Genomic DNA, 19,464 nt, shown 5'->3' with positions numbered 1-19,464 from the left:
TGTCACCAGATGTTCTGCGATCAACCAAAATGAGTACACGTGTTACATTTCAGGCTCCTTCGACTCATGTAGGTCCATCTGCCCGTTATGAACTATGCATCGAGGAGCATTAAAAAGCAAAGATCCACGAATGGCCAGGTTGACACAACACTGTCCAGCTGTCCTTATTTGAAAGTGATGCTCACGTAAGCGCACGCATGACCTCCTCTGGCCATACGGACGTGCTGAAGGATGGGCTCTCCGCCTTCTGTTTGCTCAGCGCTGTTACTCTCAGTTACTCCCAGCCTCTCCATACTGCAAGCAGGTCAGCTGCTGAATGGTGGGGGAAGGTAAATCTCCCAGGAGTCCATGAATCTACACCACGAGAACAGTGTCGTCTTCCCACACACGACCCGGTCTATATTTAGGCGGGTGTCGACCCAACTAAGTGGTACAGCTACAGTACGGCGACGCTGCACCTAAGGAATGAATCGCTACGTTTGAGCTTTCCTATGTCTAATTATTCTGCCGCGGCCTTCAAAACATTGTAAAATGTTCGGTGTTTTAACACGATTTTACCGAGCCTTAATCTTCGCACCCTCAAGCTGCCTTGTTTGTTGACATGCTAATCACTGCTTATGACTTCAGCTTCAGGGTGCAAACGTAAAACATATAATGAAAACCCTATTAAATCTCTGTTGCTTTTATTGAGTAAAGAATGACTGTTAGATACAACTCGGTGTGCAACGAAAGGCTGCAGAAATTATATCAGGGGAGATTTTAAATATACACACATACATATGGTGTGTGTGTGTATATAAATACATACATGTATCTGTATATATATGAATAATTGCTGTGTTTCAGGGGGTTTAGCAGCACACTGGGTTTGGCTGGGCCCTGCTCTCTGGTGGGTCTGGGGTTTGAGTCCCACTTGGGGTGCCTTGTGACGGCCTGGCGTCCCCTCCCCTTCCAGCCCGGTCCAGTCCAGCTCGCTGCGACCCCCTGCTTGGGAAAAGCGGCTTCAGCCAGCGTGCGCGTGCTTTGTTTCACGCTGTACACGTGATCATTTTCGGTGCCTAAAATCGCTGCGGTAACAAAGAAATCAGTGGCCAGGTGGATTTAGGAATGAAGTCAATTCTGGAATAGTAAAAAAATGAAAGAGGAAGATGCTGGGATGAGGAAGATGTGTTATACACCACTGTTTACTGTAGTAACCATGGGCCTGCGCCTTAGATCAACACAGGGTGTAACCCTTAATGATGTGATGAGAGGACATATTTCAGGTTTGTGGCAGGTGGTCCTGTCACTGCTACTGAGAGGTACAACACCACAATAAATTGCAATAAAGTCATTTTGCTCCTATTATGCTCCATGTCTCAGCGCACCTGCGGGTCACTTTCGCCCTAAGCTAACAAGGCGGTGGTCCGTGAGAGTGTTTTCCCCGCCGAGTTTTACCGGGATTGCAGAACCGCAGATGCACCCAATTCCCGATAAGAAAAAAAAAACATGCTTCAGAAATACAAATCTTTAAAATATGTACACAGAATGCTCCGGCACACAATGACTTTCATCATCATCTTTGAATACCGCGATCGATATTCTGTGTTCTTTCCCACGTTTCCACGGAAACCACATTTTGGCACCTTCTCGGTATGATGTAAAACCCACTCAGCTTGACATTTTTAGGCCAGGAGATCTAACTTTTGCTCTCCAGACAAATTGCCGTGTTTCTGGTGCAAACGCTGTCATTTTTGCCGTGTAAACTTGACTGCGCGTACCGCACCTGTCACTGGATGATGCCGATGAAGCACACCTGAGGACCCAGCGGTCCCGGTCCTCATCGCGGTGCAGCACGAGGCTTGTCCTCGCGCACCTCCCCACCCCCAAGTGCGGCTCATTGCGGAAGCCACTTACATGAGCATTTCTGCGAAAGGACTTGCTCCACAACCCTGGGCAGTGATCTGTCAAACAACGGCTCCGTTTCGCTCACGGGGAGCATTATTTTTGCTCCGGGCACCGACACAAACAGGATAACGTGTCGATCTTTCTCCGCAACCTCCTTTCCCCGCCTCGCTCGTAGCAGAAACCACGGTGCCGAGCGCACGGGCTGCTCTCGAGAGCCTCCGCCATGCCAGTGCCATACTTTCCGTTTCCATGGCGATCTATTTTTAGGTACAAAAAACAAGTGTCAATATATGCAGAATTTTGCAGTGGGACAACAATGTCAACTGGCCTTGTAATGTGTCAGCTTATAAAAATCATTTGCGAATCACATATCTGTTTATTTTAAAAGGTGTGCCTTGGGCTTGTTTAAAATGTGTCATTTTCTTTAGCCTTTGAGAGTGACATTGCAGGACTCCTGTCTAAATGTCCTGGTTCTGCACACTGATTAATGAGAATATTGCTATTGTACTCGAGATCCTTTGGGACTTCACGCACCACTCTCTCCAAGAGAAACTGGGTCACGGGGGTGTGCCAGATGACAATATGACCTTTTTTTATAGCCCTCCTTCCGGATTTTGTCCTTGGAAAAGGAAGGCCCACCTACAGAAAGTCTCGCTCGGGAACCTGAGCCCGATAGATTCCCGCAAAGGCTTGCGATTTGTCTAATGAGCTTCCTGCGAAATGTTTTTAGAAGGATATTACTTTTTTCAGTCCTGGTGCAAAGATGTTCTCTTGGCTCGCTATCGAAATGCTTTCCTGTAATAATTTAGAAGAAAAATGCTAAGGCACTATTTTTAACCGCATGTCTTAATGTGTGCAATCTTTGGCCAAAAAGAAAAAAAAAAAAAAAAATATTCAAGTCTTATATTTAGATGTTCTTGTTATACCACAACGTTTTTCCTGAAAATGAAAGAAAAAATGTAGGCACCTCTTACATTTTGCTCTTTAGTGGATCCTCAATTCATGCCTAACCCTCATTTGTTAAGAACAGGGTATGTGGCGCAGGGGCCTTTGAGAGGTTTGCGTGATGCACTGACGATATACCCTAAGGTTAGGGTTAGGGCTAACCTACCTTAATCTTTACCCTATTACTGCATTTCAATAATCTCAGAAATAAAATGGATCTGTTCTTGTATTATAAGTGCTTAATGGAATAATGCACAAGTACATAAGCAACCACTTAAAATCTCAAGGTGAGCTGTACTGCAAAATTGGATGGACAATTGCCCGGGATCCACCCCTACCGATTTTAAGTTGTTACTGACGACCAGCTGTCTTTAACTGGACAATTATGACTCGTGTGAAAGAGGTTCTGTCAGTGTCGCTGTTTCATTCCTGTGTCGTGTTGTTGGTTTGTGCTTTTTGAAAAGGTCATTTTTCCCCATTTTTGGTTGAATCCCTGCTGTCCTGCGCCTCTTGCTCGCTCATGTGGCTGATTTCAACCCACGGTGACTACAGATATGAAAAAAAAATAAAAGAAGTCACAGTAGAAGCTGATGCTGATGAGCAAGTGGCCTTTTGTTGCCAAAACATGTTTCCATTTTATATTCCTCCTTTAATGCACATAATGCTTGAAAATAAAGGTGTGGTCCAGATTGAAAAGCAGAATTCCTCTCGTCTAGCAGTCATAAGTATATCCGCATGGTTAAGATGCGTTGTATATTTGAATATTGCTGAAAATTAAGCAAAATTTTAAAAAAGTACAATTGAAATTTTTGTGTTAATGAGTTGTTTAATCGCAAAAAGTCATGATTAAGCACAAAAATCACTTGCGTTACCTTGATAACTGATATTACATGTTATTTCTTTCATTTTAAGTAAGACGATTATAATATTGATGCTGATATGTAAAAAATACCACTGATAACAGCTGGATTTAACATACTTTCACTGAGAGAGTCCTCTGCTAAGGTGTTCATTTCAAAACAGTGTTGGGCTCAATCAACAGCACAGTCCGGCTTGATTAAAACTTCGGCTGAAATAATTCCGGGGTTATGGTCGAAAAAGCAGATTGGAAGAAATGAAAAGAAATGGTTAGAAGTTATCTAGTACAACGCTGTAAAATTAGACTTCCAGTTTCAGTAAATGTGTATTTTATGAACACACCTTGTGTTGGAAAAAAGGATTTAAATGGTCTTTTTTCTTTCCTTGTAGTATGTGTCAATGCTACGTTTTTTATTTAATTGGAGAACAATTTAAATGACAATTTTAAATCGTCGTTTCATATGCTGTTTGACGGTGCTACTTATCCGTAGGTCGCTTTCGAGTCCAGGCCTCATCAAAAAGCCCGGTAGTGCTCCACGGTGTTCATTATTGCACAAACAGCAGGTTCTCCTGTAGCTCCTTTCCACGAAAGTGCTCCGAGCTCTCCTGGCACTGCCGCGCAAACCCCGTGAAGCGGTAGCTTCACTAATAAGGCTCTTTGCACTTAATTCAGCCATGAAATGTATTTACTGTTTCCACTTACTCGTGTTTTTCTCAGCGGAGGTCAGTGAGGCTCTTTCAAAGAGCTGAACCCTAAACCATGGTTGCATCTACAGTGGAGCTATTACACCTTATTTACCCCCTCCGGGGACGTACAGGATGGTGCTATCATATTATTTAAGACCATGTTGTAAATTCTGTGCAGTTAAAATCGAACGTTTGCTCTAATTAATCTATAGTGCTAACTCTGGTATGTTCGCATTTGTTCGTTTAGCTGACGCATGTTACCGGAGCAGTTCACGATAAGTGCGTTGCTCGAGGGTAGAACAGCCAGAGGTGGGGCTCAAACATACGACATTTGGATCCAGTAACTACTACACGACCAACCACCCCATATCTGAGGCATCTATAATTTTTCCATCTCAAAAAGAGTCTTATATCCATCCAATTTCAATAGGCGCTTGTCTTGAGCAGGGCTGCGATGAATTGGAGCCTAGGAGGCATTTATTGGTGCTGAGTTCACTGTTGACAAATTAACCTCCTTCAAGTATTTCAATTCATTTTATAATGGACTGCTTCCCCACGCCCACTCAATCACTCACTATTGATAAACGCTTGGTCCCTATGGTCCAAGGCCTGCCCCCGAAGCATAGGGCACTGGCCTAGGCAGGGTACACCTCGTTTATTTATCTATCCCAATAACGAAAATACTGCACTTTTGCTGAAATATCCCTATGAACTCATTACCTGATACATATGACGCTAAATTTGCGTTTTAATTTCCATCATTACCATTTTAACTGAATGACATGTTTTAAAATAAGTGTCAATGCTGTATAATTAAGAAGCAATTAATTTGATTTGAAGGTCGCAGGTAGGAACTTGAATTTCTTTGGAAGAACCGGAATCAGCTCACGATGCATAACATTTGGTTTTTGGATGGGTTTTCAGTTTGGTTTTGAGTGTAATGCATCATTGCATAAGGTATAGGTGCATCTAGTAGTGTAGGGGTTAGGGCTACAGCCTTTAGATCCCAAGGTTACTGGTTTGATCCCCACCTTTGGTTGCAATACCCTTGATCAAGGTACTTATCCCAAGTTCCCCCTGTAAGATTGTACAGATGGGTAAATCATTGTAACTGTAAATTGTTTTGGAGAAAAGTGTAGTTCAGGAGACCTAAAATATGCATCAGCCCTTTTCTTCAGAAACCGTTTATTGTACTCAGGACTCATGGAAAATGTGTGTGGTGTCAGGTGGCATCAGACATAGTGTCATAAGGGCCATTTAGAGACACCTCTGTTGGGGAAGGAAACTCACGTGAACACGGTGAGAACGTGCAAACTCTCCATGGAGAGCACCGGATTGGAACCTAAGAGCCGTGGGGTACCACAAGAACCAAAGCCTTAACTCAAAGAGTACGGGCAACTGATTCAGCTCATTTTACTTCATTAATTCAAGTCACGTGCTTTTATTGTTTTTATTTGCTGAACAGCTACTTATATTTAGCCAAACAGCTTGTGGCTTTATACTTTACCCATTTATTAACTTGGATATTATTGCAGTGCATCACACAAATGCGCACCGAAGTTAATTTTGCTCTCAAAGAAATTTGACGGGGGGGGGGGGGTAAAAAAAGTTGAATTTTATTCTTTTAAAAGTTTACTCTGTTGTTTTTCCTAGGAAGGCTCTTCGGAAGCCCATGACATACAATAACAGCAGCTGAGCACCTCTCTGTTAACCTTCGTATTCATCACTTACTTTTACTGGGACGAACAATGTCAGTAACGCCCTTCCTGTCCACTGTTCCTCCGTTTCTCTGGCACAAACCTCTCTTCATTTGAAAGTCCACTTTTCTGTCACAACTGCAGCCTTTCTGAGCTTCCCATCAATTAGATGCAACGGGGCTGTTTGCTGAACCGCCTTTTCACGGCCGTACCCTGCAATGCACTAACGGCAGCTCGCGGCGGAATCGAAGCTTACCGGGAACAGGCGTTGGATCCTGTGCCAAGCCGGGCCGGGTCTTGCTTTACAGTATCTGTGTATCGGTCACGCACCACTGGACTGCTGCAACAGCTGAAACAACAGCAACCACAGTTGTGTTTATCCGTGCCTCGGGCAAATAAGCAGCATGGCCCTTCTGGTTTGTCCAGCTGCTGGTGAGACCTCATCGGGTCCGGCGACACACCTGGTCCCCCTGGCAACGCTGGCTCTGGCTTTCTGTACGAGTTGTCGTGTTTTCCATAACCTTGTCCGTCTATTGTCGTCGATGCACGTGATAGAGTATCTGAAACCATATGTAGCCACAGTGCTTAGTACATAACTGAATTCTGATGTCCTGTATATTTGACAAGTAGTATTAGTCTTGACATGTAACATTTTACATTTACTTATTTAGCAGACACTTTTCTCCAAAGCAGTGTTATGAGCCCACACCCCTTATTCACCGCGGTGACTTACACTGCTAGGTACACTACTTACACTGGGTCACTCATCCATACATCATTGGAACACACTCTCTGTCACTTGTACGCTATGGGTGAACCTGAACAGTATGTCTTTGGACTGTGGGAGGAAACCAGAGCACCCAGAGGAAACCCACACTGACACAGGGAGAACATGCAAACTCCACAAAGGCTGAGCAGGGATCAAACCCATCACCTCTCCCGCCACCCAGGCGCTGTGAGACAGCAGCGCTACTCACTGTGCCACCATTGCATTCACCTTTAGTAAGAGAAATGACTCTGCACAAAGTCCAGGTGAAAGAAACCTGGAATCAGAAATGCTTTATTCTCGGTAGGGTACAGATGATAGATGGATTTGCAATGGCTAGAACTCGATTGATGTGAGATCCCCCACACGAGTTTGAGGAGACTGGCTGTATTACAGGAGCAGTGACTGATTTAGAAGTTCTCCACCTTATGCTAGTAGCGGAACAAAACGTACAGAGGGGGCTGGATACCGGGCTCATTTCAGACTCTGGAAATGCTACTGCCTTCTTACATTTGGTAGGAAAGGCATCCAGTGTGTGAATCTGTGGGATTTGTCCCTTACAGTAGATGATGTTTTTTTAGTTGTGTGCTCGGGTGAGCGATGGTTAAGGACATATGTTTGATGTTTTGGAGTGACCTTTCCTAACCCCAGGACACACAGGGTTGGACATGCTGAAAAAGAATGGAATGAATATAAAGTGTCTGTACAGGCTGCCCTTGAAAAGACAGGAGAAAACGGAAGAGGAGAAAACATTTCCGGGTCTTTTCTCCACGGAAAGGAGCCGATCCTACCAGTGTTAAATACGATGTCGTATTTTTATTTAGCTGATGCCTTTGTCCAAGGAAACTTAAAATGTGCCGGTATATTCCTATGGTGTTGGTGGTGACTGTGGTGATCTTGAAAATCGTTTGTTTTTGTTTTGTATACTGTTCGTAATCTTGTCCTCAAACAAAGCACAGATTGCGCCTTATAAATTATCCAAAATTTAGAATAGTGCTTGGATCCCAAAATAACTGTCCTGTGGGTCATTTGTTTCAAGCCACTGTAGCCTTCTGTTTTTATATTGTAAAACACTCTTCCAGGCAGACACTCTCTTGTTCTTATCTTAATTGTAATTACTATAATAAACTATTCCCCTGGTAAAATGATGTTGTACGAAGCAGCAAATTAAATTTGGCTAAGTCATGTTGCATTCTGATCTTAACACCTCTCAATGCCAATTATTATCGATTTTCTTACAATGTTACTAAGCCATGCAAATATGTAAAAGTCTGTCACAGTATCACTTGGGTTTACAGTCTCATTAATCTTTATGCCACATCACAGTTCAAAACGACATAACAGACAACCTAAACAGCATACTGAAAAAGGATGAGAAGCATCTTGAGAACACATCACTTTTTTTTTTTTTCTTTCGTTTTGCTGTAAATTAAGTTTTTGGACCTTGCTTGACAAAAGAATGATCCTAAGTAGATATGAGGCTTTAAAGCCTCAATGTCTCATAATTGTCATTGCACAGTTAACCACTTTCAATTTCATTGCGGGTTTCTTCAGTTTATCCAACTAGCTGGATATTTACTGATGCATTTCCTTTCAAATTTTCTGTAGGCTTATCCGGAGCTGCTGCAGATATCGAGAAAAGGAAATGGATTTATGGAGAAAACTTCATCCCTCCAAAGAAGCCAAAAACCTTCCTACAGTTAGTATGGGAGGCACTCCAGGATGTCACTCTCATCATCCTAGAAGTGGCGGCCTTGATCTCCTTGGGTCTTTCCTTCTACCAGCCTCCAGGGGAGGGTAGTGAATGTGAGTATCTCCTTCTGCTCCACCTTGCTTCTTGTCTTGGGTTAAGTCTTCGTCTTTCAATAATGAAGTAGCAGAGCAGGAACAAGGATAAAGTCAGGTGACATCATCAAGAACCCAGTTTATGCTCGCTGTGTGCTCAGCCAGATACGAATTGAATGTGACTATACAACTATCTTCTGTGCAAATATGGACTGGCCCTCAGCACAAAAGGAACCCTACTTGACACAGTGCTTCCTCCTTCCTTCTCTGTGCATCTATATGAGCTCTGGAGAAGGTCTCAAAGGAGAAAACCTTAAGGTGATGAGTGTCTGAAGTCCCTTTTAATGGCCTGTTAGCAAAATTACAGGAGGTTTTTACACACCAGAAAACCACTGCCTTGTGTAGTTTTTAACGACTCCAGGGTCCCCCATTATCTCAGTGTCATACATCAGACTGTCCTGCTATCGAACATTCATAACAGCACAGGCACACAGAATGTATGAAACATCACATACATACTGTCACAGTGTTCCCTGACCATGGTAAGGTGCTCTTTCTCCACAATACGAGTGGTAAGAGTATAGGTGGTCCCCGATTTACGGTTGGGTCACGTATTTTGAAACCCACGGTAAAGTCGAAAAAAATGACTCAAAAACGTGGAATCGTCGTAAATCGGCGACCGCCTGTACTGTTTTCCTTGTCCGATCAGCAGGAACGTATTATAACAAGAGGTCAAAGGGTCAACGAGCGAAACTGCACTCACTGCAAAAATAACACCTGAAAAAGAACATCTAAGTTTAGTCATTTGGAAGCTCGACAAGAATCGGTCTAAAAAAACACTATATCTAAAGGCAGGACTTCAAGAAAGTGTTGCATGCCTGGATTATGTTTTAAATTCCCTAAAAGCCCAGAAATAACTGAAAACAGAATGCTTTTCATACCGCAAGCCATATTGTGAGTCACAGAAAGGAATTCAAAGAGACGAGCTTCATTCTAATAGGTTTAATATATTCCACGTAGAATTTGGCCGATCACCTTTAATTCATTGCAGCACGTGTTCTGAGATATTCCGTCGTAATTACGAGAAGTGGAAAATGGAAGAACATAAATGCAAAAAAAAAAAAACAACCGTATTTCGGAAAGGGGTATTGATTTGAATTATGAAGTGTGCTTACAGATGATAATTAGATTCTCAACGGTTGTTTTTAGGAGGACTAGCCTCTGGTGGCCTGTAAATCCCATCAGTTTTCCAGCGCTAACTGACATCTGCAATACAGACTGCACCCTTACGCCTAACACAACTGTTTTGGCTCATTACTATTTATATATTTACGTGACTCGCGGTGTCGAGCTACTTGCAGAGATTTATACAGCGAGGTCATTTTTACCGCAGCAATTCAGGACAAGTACAGTGCTCAAGGGTACTAGAGCAGGAGCAGGATTTGAACAGGGGTCCTTCGAATGGATGGTAGCAGCCCTAACTATTGCGCCACCTGGTGCCTGCGCCCCACTCTAGTACCCTTGATTCAGTTCAATTTTTTAAAAGGGTTCTTCTCGACAAAATTAACACAGAGTGCCGAACAACTGAGCACACACAGTGACATATACTGTAAGTGACGAAAAAAGAAACAGACAATAAACAGAAAGCAGCATGTTAATGCGCTGATCTGAAACAAGCCATCTGTTAAGCGAGGAAAGGAACAAAAAAGTCCCAGGCCAAGGAAATGGGAGAAAATTAAATCTCTGCGGAGTCCAAGTTTGCGTGTTTTACAGGGGGTCTATATGGGGTGCATCTGTAGCTCTAAGTTTCATCGAGGGGATCAACATACTTACGTTGAATTGCTTCAGTAAAAATTACCCTGCTTTATAAATATGATAATCACAAGTAGACGTTTTTACAAAACTACCTGATGAAAACTAAACTTATTATTATAACATTTCGCAAAATAGTTTTGAGTTTACATTTTGCTAGGCCCAAGGTGGAGCAGTGGCTCGTTGAAAAACACGATTTTATCACAGATTTAATTGGAGGGTTAAAATGCAGGCTGAGCTCCGTCTACGTCCTCGTAGTTTCTGCGAGCTTCCGCTGGGTGCTCCTGTTTTCTCCCACAATTCACAGCCATGCCCCTTTGGCCACATGATAATTAAAAACGGGATACAGTGTTTGACATTTACATTTATTCTTTTAGCAGGCGTTTTTCTCCAAAGCGACGTACATCTCAGCAAAAATACAATTTGTGCATTACATTAAGAGAGAAAGACATGTGACTCTCAAAAATATACTTTGTAATGATGTACACTTACCTTACACTCCTTCTCCAAAGCCACTTACAATTACATACTAATTTCTGTGGGTGGGTAATTTTGCTGAAGCTATTTAAGGGTAAGTACCTTTCTCAAAGGCAACTGCAGCTAGAAGTGGGATTCAAACCTACAACCTTTGTGCCTAAAGACAGCACCTCTAACCATTACACTACCAGCTATCCCATAAGCAAGCAGGTGCTCTAATGCATGGATTTGTTGTTTTATTACTCCTTGTGTGGGACTTTGACCGGCAACACTGCAGTCTTACTGAAAACATACTGTCAGTTGTGGTGATGTTCAAGGAAAAGCCAGTCAAACACTCCATAAGGAAAAAAAAGGTTTTGCGCTTCTCATGAAAAAACAGTGATGGAAATTTTGCCTGAACACCACCTACCGAGGATAATTGAATTTTTCTTGTTTAAATACCATTAGTTAATAAAAAGGCATAATAACTTGGTTGGGATGATCAGGAGTCTCCTTAATGACAAAGCAATTTGTTCAATTGTGTTTCGCACTGAAACATTGCTGCCGGCTTTAAAAATGTGGCTCCCCGTCGTTAAGAACACAGAAACACTGTTTCGTACAGCGGGTACGCAGCTCACACTGTTCAGTCCAAGAGCCTCCCGATCAGCGAGTTCCCTGTTAAGGGATGGAGTCGATCTGCCCCGTAGAGCCTCGGAAGCGAGTCCTCTGGGGCGCCGTTCCCATTGTGCGACGCTGCATTCTGAGCAGAGAACTGCACCTCACCGGAGCAGACGTATCGCAGTTTTAGGTCTGAAGGGCGAGTTAATTAGTTCCCAACTTATCTTAATTTTTGATTGCGAGCTTCTCCGCAGAATGGATTTTTAAATGCAAATGTCGCTACCTAAACCGCCGAAGCTACACAGTATGCCTTTGCTCACCGGTTCAGATCCCACCTCCTGTAGAACCCTGCCGCAAGCGATTGGCCTAAATCGCTCCGGAAAAATGACCTGGATCTGTTTTAAGTAGCTTAACATTGTGAGTCACTTTGCAGGAAAGCGTCATATAAAAAGTTTTTCTCTCAATGCCCGAGTGTGGCGTTCATGAGTGTGGACACGAGCGAGTTTGTGTGTGACGTTATGTTTATGAGTGCCTGTATCGGCATGAGGGGGCGCGGTGGTGTGGCGAGTTTGGCCGGGTCCCGCTCTCTCGTGAGTCTGTGGTTCGAGTCCTACTTGGGGCACCTTGCGATGGACTGGCGTCCCGTCCTGGGTGTGTCCCCTCCCCCTCCAGCCTTGTTCCCTACGTTGCCGGGTTAGGCTTCAGCTTGCCACGACCCGACTTAGGACCTGCGGTTTCGGGCTGTGTATGTGTGAACCTATGCTGCCATGGGTGAAAATGCACAAATGTATATATTCATGGAAATGTTCATATTCACATGTGTGTCTCTGTTCATGAAGAGTGTGCGTTTTTGCGTGTATCCACACGCGAGTCTGCGACTGCGCTTGTGTTTATTTGTGACTGTGCTGCGTGCGTTCCCTCTAACATCTCTTTCTTCGCGTGTGTCCAGCATGCGGATCCGTGGCCGGGGGCGCCGAGGACGAGGGGGAGGCGGAGGCAGGCTGGATCGAAGGAGCCGCTATTTTGCTGTCTGTGGTGTGCGTTGTCCTTGTCACTGCCTTCAACGACTGGAGCAAAGAGAAGCAGTTCAGGGGCTTACAAAGTCGCATCGAACAGGAGCAGAAGTTCACTGTCATTCGATGCGGGACTGTCATACAGATCCCCATTGCAGAGATTTTGGTTGGCGATATTGCACAAGTCAAGTATGGTGGGTATCTTCGTCGGAAATATACACTTTGCCCCTGTTTTCCCTTATCATTTTACCTCTCTCTCTTTTTACCTCTCTTTACCCCTACAACCAAAGTCACTCCCTTCCTTTTGGAATTTGTGCCGTACCCGGGTCAAGGTCAGAGCTGCCATTGAGGTGCCGTCCCTGTACGAAGGGGCTGGAGATGCACTCGTCACAAACACACCGCACCGCTTGACGTTCCCTGCCTGGTAGAAAGAGCTCGCTGTGATTTATTAACTCTCCAGCCGAACGGAGCGAAAATGTTCTTACCATATGAGTAATATCCTGGTGAGAAAAAAGTATCTTGTGTCTACCATCTCCAGACACATTAAGTCACTGTTGAATTCAGACGGTATCACCTCATAGGATCCGTTCTCGACATTTGCAGGAGAAAAATGCGCAGATAGCACAGCAAATGTGATTTTCTTCATGTCGATGATTACATAATTACATTGTGGATGCCATTTTATTATCTCGGTGATGAATTCGCTGCTCACGCCGGCTCTTCGGGTCGGTTCTAAACAGGTTAAAAATCCTTTGTCGCCTTGCATGTTGTACCGAAGGTGACCTACTTCCAGCCGACGGAGTCTTGATACAAGGGAACGACCTGAAGATCGATGAAAGTTCCTTGACTGGGGAATCGGACCATGTACGGAAATCGGTGGACAAAGACCCCATGCTGCTCTCCGGTACGTGAACATTTCACAGCTCATTTCTTCTACTTCTACGGCCTAGAAAGGTGCTTCTCTTTTCTTAACTGTGTTTTTGACACCATCTTCAGATAATGTAGAAGTAACGTCCCACCAACTGACCACCACCGCGCGCGCACTTGCATATGTGTACAATCCCCCATTCATTAACATTTGATGCAGAGAATTTGCACAGAGACATCTAAAAACAGACCTTCTGACTGATTTACTGTTACTTCTAAGGTACTAACTGTGGGAACACCAACGGAGAAACGTCTCTGCTGTGAACATACGTATGTCACACTTTTTTCGGTGGGCTAGTGTTTTGTAGTCTTCGTCTGCCAATTTATCTGCTGTAATCGGTCCAGTTCGTCTATTATTTTACCGCTGATATTTATTTTCATTCTCAGCCAGATATGTCGGCTTCCAAGAATATTGCAACACTGTATTATGAATTAGTTTTTTAAATTTAAAAAACATACGTATACATATCATCATCTGAAACCGCTTGTCCCACGTGGGGTTGCGGGGAGCCGGAGCCTAACCTGGCAGCACAGGGCGTAGGGATGGAGAGGGAGGGGACACACCCAGGGCAGGACGCAGGGCCGTCGCAAGGCACCCCCAGAGGGACTCGAACCCCAGACCCACGGGAGAGCAGGACCCGGTCAAGCCCACTGTGCCCCTGCACCCCCCCCATATAAATATATATATTTAATATTTTCTATACTGATGAATTGGTATCAGTAATACACACACACACTTTCAGAGCCGCTTGTCCCATACGGGGTCACGGGGAACCGGAGCCTACCCGGCAACACAGGGCGTAAGGCCGGAGGGGGAAGGGGACACACCCAGGACGGGACGCCAGTCCGCCGCAAGGCACCCCAAGCAGGATTCGAACCCCAGACCCACTGGAGAGCAGGACTGTGGTCCAACCCACTGCGCCACCGCACCCCCTGGTATCAGTAATACTTAAATCAAATGTGTAAAAGTTCACTCGAAAGACTGCAACGCCAACCGAACCAGACTCCAGTCCAGAATTCACTTGCTGACCTTCACTGCTGAGAGCATACATAGTGATCCCACCATCTGAGCCTCTGTAGATACCGACATCCCACCATCTGACCTCTGTTGCTGAAAACATAACTATAGAATGTGCTCAGCATGTTAGAGTCATGGGGTTTCGGTTGCTGCTGCCCCAGTGCAGGCATCCCAGTAACCCCAATCACTGCTCTCTCCCACAGGCACTCATGTAATGGAAGGCTCCGGAAGAATGGTGGTCACAGCCGTCGGGGTCAATTCCCAGACGGGGATCATCTTCACGCTGCTAGGAGCCGGTGGGGAGGAAGAAGAGAAGAAGGAGAAGAAAGGTATGTTTTCTGAAGGTGTCATTTCATCCCTTCCGGTTCCTCCCTACTTTTTCCAAAGGTGTGGAAAGAGACATTGAGAAGTTAGAGCTGCTCATTCATCCCTTTTCTATGTATCTGTAGAAAATACCAGGAGATCCTCCTGCCGATCCTCCCTCACAGTTTCCTTCGGATTTACGGAGGACTTTGTCCACATAGAGTATTTGCTCAGAAATTCAATTTAAACTCTATTTCTCTTTCAAATGGTACCAAGCTGTAACAGAGGCCCAAGCAATATTTGTTGTCTTGTAGTTCTAAAGAAACCTTCGTTGACTTACGTGATGTAACTGAAGTTCATTCCTGCAGTGCCATAGTTGTCTGCTACCTAAATGCAGAAGGCAAGACATGACTAGAAAATGCAGATTTCAATATATTCATTAGTTTAAGTGAAACGGTCATCAAGTGTTATGTTCTCTGAAGATACATGTTCTGTGTATTTTCACTGTATTTTCACTCTTACGCTGCTCACTTCATGCAGAATTCTTTACGAGTAAAATATAAAGCATCAACAATAAGGCCCCTTTTATTCCCACTAGTAACTTCTTTCATTCCTCAGCAGTGATTCTAGAGCTGTTTTACTTTATTTTGTTTCGGAATAATTGTGAAACTGCATTTCAACAAAACGGACAAGCGAGTGTAACGGAAATGTGTACTAATGTTTAGATTAACAAGTAGGTCTGGATTTTTAAAAATACATAAATAGGGGACTGCTTAGTAATGTATACCGATCCAGTAAAAATAGCGGGAAATCTTCACACCGGTTTGTTATTTCAACGTTCATAGCAAAACACAATTTTTATCATTAAATAGTCTTATGAACATAATAGCTTTTCATGAGGGGGGTGTGGTGACGCAGTGGGTTGGACCGGGTCCCGCTCTCCCTTAGGTATGGGGTTCGAGTCTTGCTTCGGGTGCTTTGCGATGGACTGGTGTCCTGTCCTGGATGTGTCCCCACCCCCCTCCAGTCTTATGCCCTGTGTTGCCGGGTTAGTCTCCAGCTCCCCGTGACCCTGTATGGGACAAGTGATGTCAGATGATGTGTGTGTGTATAGATTCTCATGAATGTTTGCATTTGCTCACTTACACACCTACTTTCAATGACTGCTTCTCCTGGTCGGGGTCACAGTGGATAGGAGCCCATCCTGAAATCAATTGGTGCAAGGCTTGAGGAGTACACACTGGATGGGATACCAGTCCATCACAAGGTAGCTACCCACACATACACTCACCCATTCACACACTAAAGGTAATCTAGAATGAACAAATCACCTGAAATGCATGTCTGTGGAAAGTGGGAGGAAACCAGAGCACCCATAGGAAACCCATACAGACATGGGGAGAACATGCAAACTACACATGGACTGAGCTGGAGTCAATCCTAGTCCCAAACAGCCCAGGCCCTAGGAAGTGGCTGCACTACCCGCTGCGACACCGTGCCGCCTGCTTGCATTTATTATTATTTACGGTTCCATGATGTATTAAAGAAACACTCTTTTACACGTTACTTCTTGTTACATACAAGACTCCTGCAGTTTTTTTCTAAAGCATCTTCCATTTGTTCACCCATTTCTACAGCTAGGTAATTATACTGGAGCAGTTCAGAGTAAGCACCTTGCTCAAGGGTACTACAGGTAGAGGTGGGATTTGAACCTGCAACCTTTTAATCTAAAGGCAGCGGCTCCAGTCACTACACTATTACCTGTCCCTCAGGTTATAAAGAGACGGGTGGGAGGTTATGATCAAAGGTGAGGCACAAGGGCAGATGATTTTTTTTTTTTTTTTAACAAAACTCCACTTTATACTCCATTATTCATTGTAGCAGTACCGTGAACAGCCGTCATTGGTTCCGCTGTGCTGAGCGGAGCTACATTCTCAGAGGCGGAATGTCGTTCTGATACGTACCAATGTGCGAGTACACAGTCACAGCCAGTCTAACACTGCTGCGCTGGCAAACGATCCCAGTTTAGAAGCGTACCACATCTAGAATTAGAAATCTGCCACGGAGGTATGGAGGGGGATGGTATGACTGGTTGGCGCCGTCAAGGGCGTAAATGGGTGTGGCCTTCGCCTGTTGTCTCAACGTCTATAAACTGATGCAGAAGCCTCCGATTCCCTCCGTAAACACAATTAACATTCGGCTGCAAGGATAAGACTGATGGCTCAGCGTGCAGTATGGAGGTATGGGTGGATGATTTAGTCCCCGCGCACAGTGTGCCACCGGCTGTCACAAAGCCGTCCTCAATTCTGATCTCCCTGGTCCACTTCTTTGAGTCTGTTCCATGCAACCTTGTGGAAGTGCAGCCTGCTCAGGGTGTTATTTTAGCTCCTCCAGGGGGAGACGGTACACAACACACTTCTTACAGCTCCGATTTCTCGGCTCTGCTATTTTCGTCCAGTCTTTTCTCCATCCCCTTTCTCTATCTTTTTTTTTTTTTTTTTTTTTATCTATTATCACCTGCCAAACTGCTGCTGCGCCTCCTCTATCTCGGTCTTACACCCCTGTCTCCGGAACGCTCTCTCTCTCGTAGGCCCATCCTAAATGGCGCTGCTTTGCCTCAACCGGATCTTCCGAGACGAGCGAGAAGCGCGTTTCTGATGAGTGGGATCTCCTTTAGATTGCGTCGCGGCGACATTACGAGGTGGGACGCTTGCGTTGCGCGGAAAATGCCGTGCGAGCATCCTTCAAACGCTCGGCGACGTGCAGAAGATGTTGTGACGCGGTGGTTCGAGAAGCACGCTGGTGGCGCGTCAAGGCTCATTAGCGCAAATGCGAGATCCATTTTAATTATGGAAGGAAGGCATGCTGTGCGTATACAGACTGCGACACAATGAAGGTAACCCCAAGGTCCTTTGTGCACCTCTCCATCATAAATTCATTCCAGAAGGGGCCGTCATTAAAGTAAGCAGAATGAAGATGCACACGAGTGAGTACTGAGACCGAGGTCCAATAAGGTTCCGAGACGCCGTTCTACCATTAACAACACGATATGTGGTCCGAGCATTGCAGCATGGGAGTATACCATTTTTACTGGATCTGCGTGAAGTATCTACATTCAGCAGTTTTGATGCCTCCCACGATTCAAGACCCTTCGGGGAGGAGGATCTACGATCAGTTCCTAAACCTGTAAGATGAGTCAACGTTTACGGTTCTGTTCTTGCATCCCTACGATGACCTCTGTTGCTCTTGGGTTCCTGTCCTGTCGATCGGAACGCAGCTTTGAGTCAAGCTAATTCTCGGTGGAGCTCACATGTTCTCTTCATGCGAGTTTTTCTCCTTGTGCTCTGGTTTCCTCCCACAGTCAAAAAACATGTGTTTCAGGTGAAGTTGCCCTTCGTGAGTATGTGTGAGTGAAGAAATGTGCATGATAGCCCTGCAGCCATCCAGAGTGTACACTGCTTCATACCTTATGCTTCACCAAGACCACCAGGACCCTACATTGGACCAACAGTCGCTTATAATGGATGGATGGGTGTATTCTTCTGTTCTGTTTTTATTGTAATTCTTTAAATTTCTGACATCATTTTGTTTTTCTATTTAGTTGATCTTCCATTGGGGTGATGTAGTGGCATGGCAGCTGGTGTGGAGGATCTGGGGTTCAAGCCCTGCTTGGGTCGCCTTGCGGGACTGGAGTCCCGTCACGGGTGTGTTCCCTCCCCCTTCGGCCTTGCGCTCTGTGTTGCCGGGTTAGGCTCTGGCTCGCCGTGACCCCCCAGGGACAAGTGGTTGTTGCTGTTGGTTGGTTGCTCTTCCATTTCTGAAGGCTTTTAAATAGTAGTGTAAATTCGAGAAATTGCTTCTAAGCTGCTATATAAAATGAACACATGAACACACACACGCACTTTTAGAACCGCTTGTCCCATACGGGGTTGCGGGGAACCGGAGCCTACCCGGTAACACAGGGCGTAAGGCCGGAGGGGGAGGGGACACACCCAGGACGGGATGCCAGTCCGTCGCAAGGCATCCCCAGCAGGACTCGAACCCCAGACCCACCAGAGAGCAGGACTGTGGTCCAACCCACTGCACCACCGCACGCCCCTATAAAATAAACATTATTATTGTTATTAGAGCACAATCTAAATATCGTAACTATACCTGTTACTCTCACAACAGGGTTTATCTATTCTATAAATCACCCCAATAGGTTGATTCCTACTGTGAGTGACTTACACTGGCTCCTCTTGTTATGAAAGCTCAAGCTACGAATATTTAAAGATTCAAACATTCTCTACTTACTTATTTATCTCTAATGAAATATTCTTCATTTGCTCGTACGTTCTCGAAAGTTGCATGTTGCAGACCACAGGCAAGACCTTTTGCACTTTCTTTTCAGCTATTAAAGGGGGCATTTAGATAATTGGATTGACTAACATTTATGATATAAAGTTTGCGAGATCACTAGTTTGACACTAGGTGATAACTAGGTGAAGGCTTTATGTGGAACGGTCAGTAAGGTGTAAGTCTGACAATGTGGCACAAGCCATCTCTCCTGTTTTAAGAGTAGTTATGTTGTAAAAGCTGTTGTAAGAGATGAAGCAGGAGACAGAAGATGCAGTTGCCCGGAGCTGTGGGCTTTTATTTGCTAGACAGCGGAGAAGGACGGAGATGGGAAAGGGGGAGCAGGGAACAGGT

At 44.8% G+C, this 19,464-nt stretch overlaps 1 pseudogene; it reads left to right on the top strand.

Moving 5' to 3' along the window:
- LOC108925547 (plasma membrane calcium-transporting ATPase 2-like) overlaps nucleotides 1-19,464 on the top strand; it is a 68,406-nt pseudogene that overhangs the window by 19,988 nt on the left and 28,954 nt on the right.

This window comes from Scleropages formosus, chromosome 1 (assembly GCF_900964775.1).
Source record: "Scleropages formosus chromosome 1, fSclFor1.1, whole genome shotgun sequence".
In the NCBI taxonomy this organism is placed as follows: Eukaryota; Metazoa; Chordata; class Actinopteri; order Osteoglossiformes; family Osteoglossidae; genus Scleropages; species Scleropages formosus.
The sequence above is the reverse complement of the archived record's forward strand: the minus strand, read 5'-3'. Positions and strand labels throughout refer to the sequence as shown.